Source organism: Lissotriton helveticus, chromosome 3_1 (genome assembly GCF_964261635.1).
Source record: "Lissotriton helveticus chromosome 3_1, aLisHel1.1, whole genome shotgun sequence".
NCBI classification, from domain to species: Eukaryota; Metazoa; Chordata; class Amphibia; order Caudata; family Salamandridae; genus Lissotriton; species Lissotriton helveticus.
Window position 1 is genome coordinate 435504942 of NC_136061.1, and position 12042 is coordinate 435516983.

The window sequence follows — 12042 nt, forward strand, 5'->3', positions numbered from 1 at the left end:
TAGTAAAGAAAATAACTAAAAGAATATTTTTATACAAAAACAATTGGTCTGAAGTTCAGCCTTTAAGTGTGTGAATTCATTTGCTGACTGAGTGTGTACAACAAATGCTTAACACTGTCCTCTGGTAACGCCTTACTCCTCGACCACACTACCATAAATAGAGAGCGAGGTGCTATCTACTTTACCTCTGCCTACCTTTTGGGTTCCACTGCACTCTGTGCACACTATACATCACTTTGGTATAGTATATACAGAGCCAGCTTCCTACAGCCGTCGATCTTCTCTCGCTACCATACAGGAAGTTCAGACAGAAAAACTAATAATGTTAAAAGATTCTACTATATGAACTAATGGAGTTACCAACAATGGAATGGAACTAGTGTCTGTTGAAATCGAACAGCATCCATATACAAATGAAACACAGATCTCAATTCGACCTAATACCGACATCTATGTAAATATGTCTTGAAAAGAGTCCTCTGCAAGTTCAATGTAATCTGCTGAGCTACCAAAGATAGATCGAACAGTGCTGGCTACTTCATGAATTTTGATACCTTTTCTCCGGATCCGAGTGAACCTGAGTCACCGCCAGTATCAGTTTCCAGCAAAGAAAAAATATCTGATCTCAACTTTTGTCTGAAAAAGACTTACTTTGTTTCTCTCTGGCTACAGCTCTGGATTGCTTTTGGCTTACTTTTCATTGTCCTTCAGATAGGTGTAGTGACTGTCTTTTTCCTGCTCTTAAATGGACACTATCTCCCAGAATGCACCGCAGTACCACAAGTGAACTTCGTCCTGAAACCACATACCTCATCTCATCGTGAACAAAGAAATCCGTCCTTTGTGAACATTACAGCAGTTCCAGTTCCTGAAGGAATAATTTGGGATAAGGTTTCATATGATGTATTTGGTCCCCCACTGAACTTTTGAAAATACCACATTTGTTTAAAATTTCTTTGAATTATATCATCACCTCCAGTACTTTCTCTGATGATTGGGATTTTGAAACTGTAAATTCTATGCTGTCTGATTTAGAACAATCTGCTGCATCCTCCAGTAACATATTGTATGATGATATATCTGGTTTTCACACCATGTATTGTTACCAACATTTTAGTAATCATTTCTTGCACATAACAAGTATCCCACGTAATGTTTTCACCTATCACCAATGGGAACATTGCCCAACACCACCAATAGGTAGTTCACAAATGTTTTCACAGAAGTTTGCGTATTTTTCTGGGCTTGACACTTCAGACCAGGCATCTTATTATTGTAAGGTTGCGCCTACACCTGCAAAGAAAAAATATGCTCACCAACACGAAACAGATATACTCTGCTTCCTTTATTTTCCACCTGTCTTTACGGGGTTTTGACTTTTGGAGGGACACCATAGACACATACTCAGTCTGGGGGACTAAAGATTGGCAAGTTCAGGGAACAGAGGCATCATTTAGAGCATGTCTCATATCACAGCAGATTATCTTCCTAACAACACAGTGCAACATACTTCCTGTTTTGGACAAGCCAACATTAAGGACTTGAGCACACCTCAGATTCCCTCACTCACACACTTTGAGGGGTTGGCGTAACTATACACAACATAGTGAGAATACACCAGATGACATTATAAGTGATGGCGCACACAATTCTTCAGACCCCAATTTGAAGGGATGGTTGGTTTGGCCTATTGCAAAAATCAAGTAGGGGGAAAGAGTGGACCACTTGTCCTGTGTCACCAGTGTCTCAACTAATGTGGCAGACCATCTTTGTAAAAAAACCCTCATATACGGACACAGGCGTTGGGCGGTACATGTTGATTCTCCGCCTCTGTGTACCGTAACAGCATTATCATTGTGTCGTTTCTTCGTGCGTTATGTTGACCGCCACCTGGAGGAAGAACAACTGGATTCGTAGTAGTGGTCAGAGATCTAAAAAACGGGCGTGTTCTTACTAAAATAGTAAATTTAAAATCCCTAGATTCAAGACTCATGTATTTTATTCTTGAGACATGTGAATTAGGAAGCTAAAAACAGTGGCGTGCGTGTTTAGACTCGGTTATAGGTCTATCGCACTGGTGATCGTGGTCAATAAGGTAAACAAGTTTCAGCCTATTGGTACCTCTAGAGGCTTTGGTCAGGACTAGTAAACTAAAAGCCTAGTTGTAGCTTTTTTTGTGAAAAACAAGGGTTGTTTTGTACTCACCCTTTTGTCTGTTGGTCAGATCTATGGTATCTGAACCTGTGAATTAAGAAAGAAAAGACAAAAGTGGAGAGAACACATATGGAAACATACTTTGTAATGGCTTTGACCCATGTGTACTTAGTTCTCAATGTAGCTGTGACTAGATCTCTATATATATTTATATATATTTACACCCTAGAAGTCCACTTTGGAGCAGGGTAAAAGGGCGTGTTGTGTACACCCTAGTGCAGTGCATGATCAGAGGATGGATTTAAAAGAAGGGGAGTTAGCAGGGATTAGACTCTCATTTTAAGTATAGCTTGCTTGTTATCTCTGGAGGGCGCTCTCTCTAGGTAGGCATTGTAAAGGCTACCTCGTATGTGGTAGTCAAAACTCTGTGCTCGAGTTCCAAATGTGTACGATGTAAAATATCGGTCGCATATAGGTGGCGCGCTATTATGGGAGCCATTTGAAAGTGACGGCTTAATTTTGGTTATCTACACATTTTAAAGTTTCCAAAATTGACTGTAAAGTTAAATAACGAATAACGAATTTAAGATTAAGCGGTAGTTGACGCCGCCATCATTGTTATGCGTGCATTACTTATTTGAATTGGCTGGCATTGCTGCGCTCGTGTGCATGGGCTCTAGTCTGGCATATGCAATGATTACGTTATTGTGCCCCTTGAGTCTCTGAGACGTTGTCGTTATGTATGACCATAGTTACAGATGAATGTATATGCTGGCGTTCTAATCGACATAATGTTACAGGTAGAGCACACAAATACCTTCGAGTTGTTAGTTGAAGGTGACATCAGGTTGCCACTGAGTCGGGACAGCCTGTTGCTATAGAAGAGAGAGAGGAAGTTGGTTAGTCTCCATATTACTCACGGTTACCGGTTCCTCAAGAGGTGTGCTTCTTGTTTACCGGCAGTCCGTCGTAATGACTTGTTCCGACTCTGGCGGTTGGAATTAATACAGTTTTTTCAGTGTTGTGACTCTTTAAAGTGATGAGTCACAGGTTCTACATTCAGGCTAGGAAATGCCAGGGTATATTGTCATTTAGTCCTTCTTTATCAGTTTTAAGGCGGTATACCCAGCGTTGTTCTTTTTCATACAAGACGCGTTCTGCGTTATGGCCTTTGACAGGAAGGGTCTCTAATATTACCCAGCTGATGTCTTCTGGGCGTGGTTGTGCTCAATGAAGTGCCTGCTCATCTTTGTTGTTGCTCTTTTGCATGTGATGTTGCTCAATGATGCGTTGTTTAGTTTTGCTACAAGTCATTCCTATGTACTTTAAGTCACAGGGGCAGACTATCATGTACACTACAGTTCAAGTGGTTACGTAGCACACAGTTAAGGGATGGTAGTAATTGTAGTGTCTTTGTCGCTTTAGTAAGATTGCACACAGAGCATGAACCGCAGGGGTAGTGTCCTGTTAATGGATCCATGTTCCATGCAGATGTTATAGTGTTCCTTTTTGGGACTATACTTTGTCTTGTGTGCACCAGGATATCTTCTATATTCCTGGTTCTTTTGTTGGCGAATCTAGGTTTGGGCCATTTGAGATTGTTAGAGGTTAGAATCTTCCAGTTTTTATTGATGATCTTTTTTACATCATTGGATGCTGTATTGTATGTAGTGACATAGGTTAGTAGGTCATCCGGTAGTAAGCTCTCTCTAGGTTGATTGCGAGCTCTTTTTTTGACATCTTTTTATCATCTTGATTGGGTAGTTTCTTTTGCCAGTTTGTTCTCCAAGTCTTTCGCCTGTGTCTTGTAATCTTCCAGGTTACTGCAATTGCGTTTGAGACGGAGAAACTGGCTGTAAGGTAAATTCTCTCTAAGAGGCCGGGGGTGAAAGCTGTTGTATGAGAGTATACTGTTATGAGCTGTCGGTTTGTAGTAGGTTTTTGGTTGCAGTGTTCCTTCTACTGTGAAGATTGTAATGTCAAGGAAGTCCGGTTGTTTGCTGTCTGCTGTGTAGGTAAACTTTAAACACTTGTCTCTGGTGTTAATCCAGGTTACAAACTCTTCAAACTTTTCTCGGGTGTTATTCCAGATCATTATCATGTCGTCTATGTAACGTCGCCAGAGTTTAATACCTTCAAGGTAAGGATTAGTTATGTTCTGTATGTATTCTTGCTTGAAGGAACTGACTTACAGACCTGCTACACTTGGGGCAAATGTACTGCCCATTGAGGTACCATGGCATTGTCCAAAGAGCATGCCTTCATACTTGAAATTTTTTGGTGTGAGGGCAAGTCGGCAACACTCTAACACAAAATGTCTTGGTGTCTTATGGTCCCAGGTTTCATTGAAAAGGATATTTTCCAGTGTGCCTAGAGTTTTTTGCTGAGGAAGGCTGGTGTAGAGACTCTCTACATCAAGTCCTACTAGGAGCATGGTCTCTTCATCATACAGTTGTCCGTCCAACAAGTTTAGGAGGGCACATGTGTCCTTTAGGTAAGTTGGGGTTTTCTCTACCAGCGGCCTACGGTATTGGTCTGCAAATTGGGATAAAGGTTCCAGTATTGAACCAATTCCGGACCAATTGGTCGTCCTGGCGGTGGAATTTTGTTTTTGTGTGTTTTGGGTAACGAATAAAAATATGGCGTTCTCTGTGTTTTTGTCTTCAGGAATTCTGCTTCATGTTTTGAAATCCACTGGTTGATTTCTGCTTCTTCGACCATTAGCTTGATGGTATTCTGAAGTCTACAGGTGTGGTCTGACATCAGTTTTCTAAAAAAAATTCTGGTCAGAGAGGAGTTCTGTACATTGTTGATTATATCCCTCTTTTGTCAAGAGGACAATTGCTGCTCCTTTGTCTGCTGGTTTTATGATGAGGTTTTTATTTTTACGTAGTTCTTCTATTGCTCATTGTTCTTTTTTTGTCTTGTTGATGTAGGGTTTTTTTGTGTGTTGGTCAGATTTTCTGCTTCTTGCATGATGGCTTGTTCGAAGGCCTGTATCTCGACTGGCACCAGCTGATTTGGTGGGCAGAAGGTTGATTTTGGTCTTAGATTTGTGTCACTCTCTGGTTTTTGACGTTCTTTGTCACTGAAGAAGGCTTTAAGTTTTATCTTCCCGCAGAATTCCCCCATCTCGCATTTAGGTTTAAAGATGTCTAGGGGAGGAGTACGGATGAAACCGAGTCCTTTGTTAAGTACTTGTTCTTGTTCTGTTGTTAATGAGAGATTAGTGAGGTTGACTACCAGTGACTCATCGAACTGGTTCCTGGTTGATCCTTCATCGCCAGAGTTTAATACCTTCAAGGTAAGGATTAGTTATGTTCTGTATGTATTCTTGCTTGAAGGAACTGACTTACAGACCTGCTACACTTGGGGCAAATGTACTGCCCATTGAGGTACCATGGCATTGTCCAAAGAGCATGCCTTCATACTTGAAATTTTTTGGTGTGAGGGCAAGTCGGCAACACTCTAACACAAAATGTCTTGGTGTCTTATGGTCCCAGGTTTCATTGAAAAGGATATTTTCCAGTGTGCCTAGAGTTTTTTGCTGAGGAAGGCTGGTGTAGAGACTCTCTACATCAAGTCCTACTAGGAGCATGGTCTCTTCATCATACAGTTGTCCGTCCAACAAGTTTAGGAGGGCACATGTGTCCTTTAGGTAAGTTGGGGTTTTCTCTACCAGCGGCCTACGGTATTGGTCTGCAAATTGGGATAAAGGTTCCAGTATTGAACCAATTCCGGGCCAATTGGTCGTCCTGGCGGTGGAATTTTGTTTTTGTGTGTTTTGGGTAACGAATAAAAATATGGCGTTCTCTGTGTTTTTGTCTTCAGGAATTCTGCTTCATGTTTTGAAATCCACTGGTTGATTTCTGCTTCTTCGACCATTAGCTTGATGGTATTCTGAAGTCTACAGGTGTGGTCTGACATCAGTTTTCTAAAACAAATTCTGGTCAGAGAGGAGTTCTGTACATTGTTGATTATATCCCTCTTTTGTCAAGAGGACAATTGCTGCTCCTTTGTCTGCTGGTTTTATGATGAGGTTTTTATTTTTACGTAGTTCTTCTATTGCTCATTGTTCTTTTTTTGTCATGTTGATGTAGGGTTTTTTTGTGTGTTGGTCAGATTTTCTACTTCTTGCATGATGGCTTGTTCGAAGGCCTGTATCTCGACTGGCACCAGCTGATTTGGTGGGCAGAAGGTTGATTTTGGTCTTAGATTTGTGTCACTCTCTGGTTTTTGACGTTCTTTGTCACTGAAGAAGGCTTTAAGTTTTATCTTCCCGCAGAATTCCCCCATCTCGCATTTAGGTTTAAAGATGTCTAGGGGAGGAGTACGGATGAAACCGAGTCCTTTGTTAAGTACTTGTTCTTGTTCTGTTGTTAATGAGAGATTAGTGAGGTTGACTACCAGTGACTCATCGAACTGGTTCCTGGTTGATCCTTCATCATGCTGCGAGTATTCATCCGTTTCTCCTGTTCGTTCCAGGTGACTGCTTTTCTTCTGCCTCTCTGCTGGCCGGGGCCTCTTCCTAAAAAAGGAGGTGGAGGTGGTGGTTGTACGTTCATCATGTGGCCCATGGGTGGAGGGCCTTGATAATATGGGTTCATCCAGCCTGAGAAGTTGGGCATTCTTGGTTGGAAATGTTGTTGTGGGTAGTCATAGTATCTTGGCATCTGCCAGTTGTTCCCTCTTCTGCGTTGGCTGTGTCTATATTGGCCTCTTCCTCTTCTTGGAGTAGTTCCTTCATCGCTACTCCAGTCTGAGTTGTTTGTTGAGCTTTCTCCTGAGGCGTCATCATCATCTTTATAATCAGGGGTGACATAATCTTCCTTTAAATATGGATGCATCTTCTCCATTGAGAACTTCTTTAGGTCTTTGTTTAATCTCTGGATTTTGTTCTGAGTGATGTATTCCTTCGTCTAGCTCATCTCTTTGTTTATTTCTTCAAGTTTCTTCTTGTAGATTGAGATGTACCGTTGTCTTGAGTTTGGCTTCCCTCCCTTGTATCTTAATTGTAAGTGCTTCCACTAGTCTTGTTGCATTTTTGATTATGAGGACCAGATAGTCCCTGGTACACTTCCACAATATAGAGGATCAGTCTTTTCTAAACATAATGTCATTCAGGAAGATTCGTGGGGCGTTTGGGACCCCCAGTCCTTTTGGTGCTGAATTTGCACAAAGGTATTCTTTCATGATTATCCCATGAATGGCTGTTCTTACCAGTTCTTTTTTGGTATTGGTGAGTTCATCCCACTCACTCGTCTGTGTCAGAGTATGTACCAGATCTTTGTCTTGCAACAGTGATGATTCGGATAGGATTGCGTTCACTTCGTCTGAGTAACTGAGGCCTTGGTGTTCAGTCATTTTCCCTGCTATACTTCTTTGAGTCCTGCGGAATTAATATTGGGTTCACTATATCCCAATTTTCTGGATGTGAGTGAATTTCAATAGCTATGATATACTGCTTTTGAGAGTTAAATTTCCCACAGCTGTGCGCTGCTAGTAGTTTAAAATATCAAAGGGGAGGGAAGAAGAAGCTGTGATCCACTCGGCTTCCAAAGGTTATTTAAAAAAAAACTTTTTATTAATAAATTTAAAAAAAACAATACAAAACAGAAAGAAAATCGCAGGTGATCACATATAGTTCCATCACATGAGTCATCTTGGCAAAATACAGAATTATACTTGCAATAATTAACACTTGGGTCAAGGGGATTCCGGCACTTCCGGTTCCATTCTCAGCGCAGGCGGCTCACAGATCCCTCCCCGGTGGGTATTCCACGCCCCCCATATCTTCTCCCACTTCTTCAGGCAACCCCTGGCTACATAGACCGCTCTCTCTCTAAACATACACCAGTCTAGATCCTCGGCCCACTTGGAGACTCGGGGTGGCTGGCTGGCTCCCCAGAGCTGTGCTATGTTGCGTTTGGCCACCATGCATGCCAGTGTCACCCATTGCTTCTGATACACATTTAGATCTGTGGGTTCCCAAACATTCAACAGACATCTACGAGCCTCAGGTCGTATCTCAACACCCATTACTTTCCCCAGCTCATCATGAAGCTTCGCCCAAAAGACTTGTATCACCGCACAGTGCCAGAGAATATGCATTAGGGTACCAATGTCTGCACAGCCTCTCCTACACTCACCACTCCCTCCCCGACCCAGTCGAACCAGTCGGGGCCCAGTTATATAGGATCTATGTAGAATCTTTAGTTGGACAAAACAAAGTCTCATCTGGATAGCCACTACCTTCGGGGAGGAAACCGTCTCCACCCAGTCCTCGTCATCCAGTTCCAACCCATCCGCAATCCACTGAGCTCTGACTCGCTCCAATGGGTTCTCCATGTTGTTAACCAATTTCCTGTATATTAAAGAAATAGTTTTCTCGGGAATATGCCCATCCAGTACTCGGTCCTCCAGAGGGGATGCCTCCGGTAGTACCGGACCTTTAGGGATAAGAGCGGTGAATGCGTGCCTCACTTGCCTATACCGGTAGTGTTCGTTGTTATGTAAACTATACAGCTCCTTGAGGGACTCAAACAAAAGTACTGTGTTTTGAGCCCATACATCTTTAATCTGGGTGATGCCAATAAGATCCCATTTATCGAATCCCTTAGTTCTCCACAAGCTACCCAGTCTCTCTGAGTTCAGTAGCGGAGTGGCTAAAGTTAGTCTGTCCTTCCAGCCTAAATATCCGTTAGCCGCATGCCACACCTACACCGTGTGTGCAGTTGGGCCAGTCAACAGAAACCTACCAGGCCTAGAATATAGGGCTCTATCAAGAGTTCCACCAGGGGCCTGACACCGGTCCATGGCATATCCCGGATCACCCGGAGGTCTGTAGATGATATTGTTAATGGCAGCCAGTTGGGAGGCCCAATAATATTTCCGCAAGTCCGGGAGCCCAATTCCACCATCGTACCATGGGAGCGTTAGCTTTGCAAACGATATATAGGGGGCTGGCCGTCCCACAGGAGCTGTCTCTGGAGAGACTCGATTCCCTTGAAATACGAGGCCGGAGTTTTGCAGAGCGTATAAGAACTGGGGCAAGGCCATCATCTTGAAGAGCGTAGCCCTCCCGAGCAAGAACAGGGGGAGCGCCCTCCAGCGTTCCACATCTTTCTTACACCTGTATAGCGGGGAAAGAAGATTATTGGAGTAGAGGGGGCGCTAGGTGGCGCACTAGCAGATGGCCGCTCTGTAGAGAGCTCCTGCCACCCGGCGTAATTTATCCTTTAATTATCCTTTAATTGCTCACACTGGTGTACTCTGGCACCCCCAATCGATGGCGATTGCTGTGCTACACTTGCGGACCGAGTTTCAGTTGGCTTCCCAGCTCGCTGACCCAGGAATCGATGAGGAAAGGTGCACCCGCCGGACAGTGAATCTCCTGGTGCTGTGAGGCCGGCCACAGAATCCACCCTGCACCGAGACTACGACGTGAGGGACTAGGCTGCGCCGGCCGCTTCTCCGACCCGCGGCTGCGTCGGCGACTCCCTGCTGCCCGCAAAATAACATCATCGGATACCGCACTGCGAGAGGAAGCCTGTGTGACCCAGCTCACCCCCTGCACAGTGGACGTTAAGGTACGGGCGGTCTGGGCACACTACCTGCCCGCGCCACAAGGCCGCTTGTCATTGGGATACAGCGAGTGCCATGCCGGCCCTGACCTGGGGGAACCACAGCAATCCCATAAGGCCTGCAATGCGGAGGACCTACAGAGCGATCGCCTGAGCTGCAACGCAACATACAGAGCCTGGCTCCTGTGGCCCGAAGCGCAACCATTGCGAATGCCTACACGACGCTTAGGATCCTGCGAGAAGGCACCTGGTTACACTTGCGGTGAGTGCGCGCCTGTGCTCGACGCCGACTCCGACCTCGCTGTGGGCCTGGCAGCGTGGTTATCCTCACGCAGGTCACTTTCCATTCATGTGTCTATCCTCCGGTCACTCATCAAGTGCCACTACGGAGTGCTGTGTCCCCTGCCTTCGGCCCTGAAGAGGACGCTGCAGTGCCGCGTGCTCCCGCTGTAGCCTGTGGCAGTAGCTGGCATATTGAAACGCTGGGTGGAGAGGGTGCTACTCCGTGCGCCATCTTAGATCTAGATTGCGGTAGCACTAAGTGGCTCGATAGTGCTCCCTGGACGGTGGTGGGCTGTAACGAGGTAGAGGTAGGAAGGCGTGCCCCTCGGGAATGGTGGAGTCCTTGCCCTGCTGACCCTACCCCGCCTCCTTCTTTCCAGACTGACAGGTGGACGGATGGTCCGATCGACCACGAAGAAGAGGACGAACTCAGCGGCCCCTTTAAATGGGCATCCCTGACCGAGGAGGAGGAACCGCCCCCGGAAGACGTCAGCGAGGCCGGATTGGTTAAGAGCCGGGAAGTGATGTACTCGAGGTGTGTGTTCACCCCGGAGGAGCGGAAGGCAGAAGCAACAACGGAGCAGAGCGGAGGAAGCGGGGGAGACGAAGATATACCCCACCCGAAGGAACATCGCGGAGAAGACGGAGAGACGGAGAGGGAAGGAGAGCCAGGAGGCCAACGACCCCGTGAACCGCCGTGCCACACTCCCGAGGGAGGAGTGTGGCTGTCGCAGGTACGGCGCGTTGGGCAGCCTGGGTGGGGAGCCGGAGTGCTCGAGTATAAATAGTGTAAAAATCCCTGTTCGTCGTTCACCCTCGTGGTTATTTTCCTTGCCTCCATTCCCCTTTTCCTCCCCTGTACCTCACCTCCTACCCCGTGCACTGTACAAAGAGAGAGCACTGTACACTGGGTCTGCCCTCACATTCCCCGGTCCCCCAGGTGCACGTACTCCAAGAGGACATGAACTAACGGCCTCCCTCTTTGTTGGTCTCTTGCATGTCACGGAGCCAGCGTTTGTCCAGCGAGATAACTCCCCGAAGCCCTCAAACAGACGAGAAAAGATCACCGCCACGGATCCAAGCGCGTTCTCCCGTGACCGACTGACCCAGCGGAGGCGAAGGACATTTGTGTACAAAAGTACTCTAAAAATAAAACCCTCTTTACCTGCACTACCTGGTGTCACGGTCGTCCCTACTCCACCGCCCACACGGGCATTATTGGTGTTTTCTAGTCCTCCTTGCTGTACCACTAGCGCTCCGCACGGAACTCATTGGTGATAGAAGTGAAGGAGGGGTGACTGCCCGACATAGACGATTGGATTCTGCAGAGAGGCCCTGTAGTAAGTGCGTCTTCCTGGCCGACACAGTATTTTACTGCTCTGTGGTTTACTACGTCCCCTACCTCCGCGAATACATTGCTAAACTTGAGGATTGTGGAAGTGAGAGTGGCGAGGTCCTTACCATACCGGTTTGGCGCCATGGGTAAACCGGACACTCACCAACCCAAGATTACTTTTGACGCTGCCAAGAAAGTGGCCCGGCCTAGCCAAGGGGACCAGGACCCGCCTGGACGGACTGAGGACGGAGCAACGGCGCCTGCCCCTGCTTCCGAAGTACAAGAAATTCTTAGAGAAGTTCGGCAGGGATTCGCCACTATCGTGGATAAGGTGGACAGGCTCTCATCCCGGATGGACGCCATTGCCCACAAGTTGGATGGTCATGATGAGCGGCTTAAGGAGGCGGAAAGACGCATCTCTGACTCTGAAGATGTCTCGACAACTCACACATCCCAGCTGTCTCGCATGGACAATCTACTACGCCCCATTGCGGCGAAGAACGAAGATTTAGAAGCACGCAGTCGGCGCAATAACATTCGTCTTATTGGAATTCCGGAGTCCACCAACACTGGACGCATGGAGGACTATGTGGAGAAGCTGCTCTAGGAGACTGTGGGGGTGGATGCTTTCTCTGCCCAATTCATTGTCGAACGTGCGAATCGCTCGCTGGCACCCCGGCCCAGGCC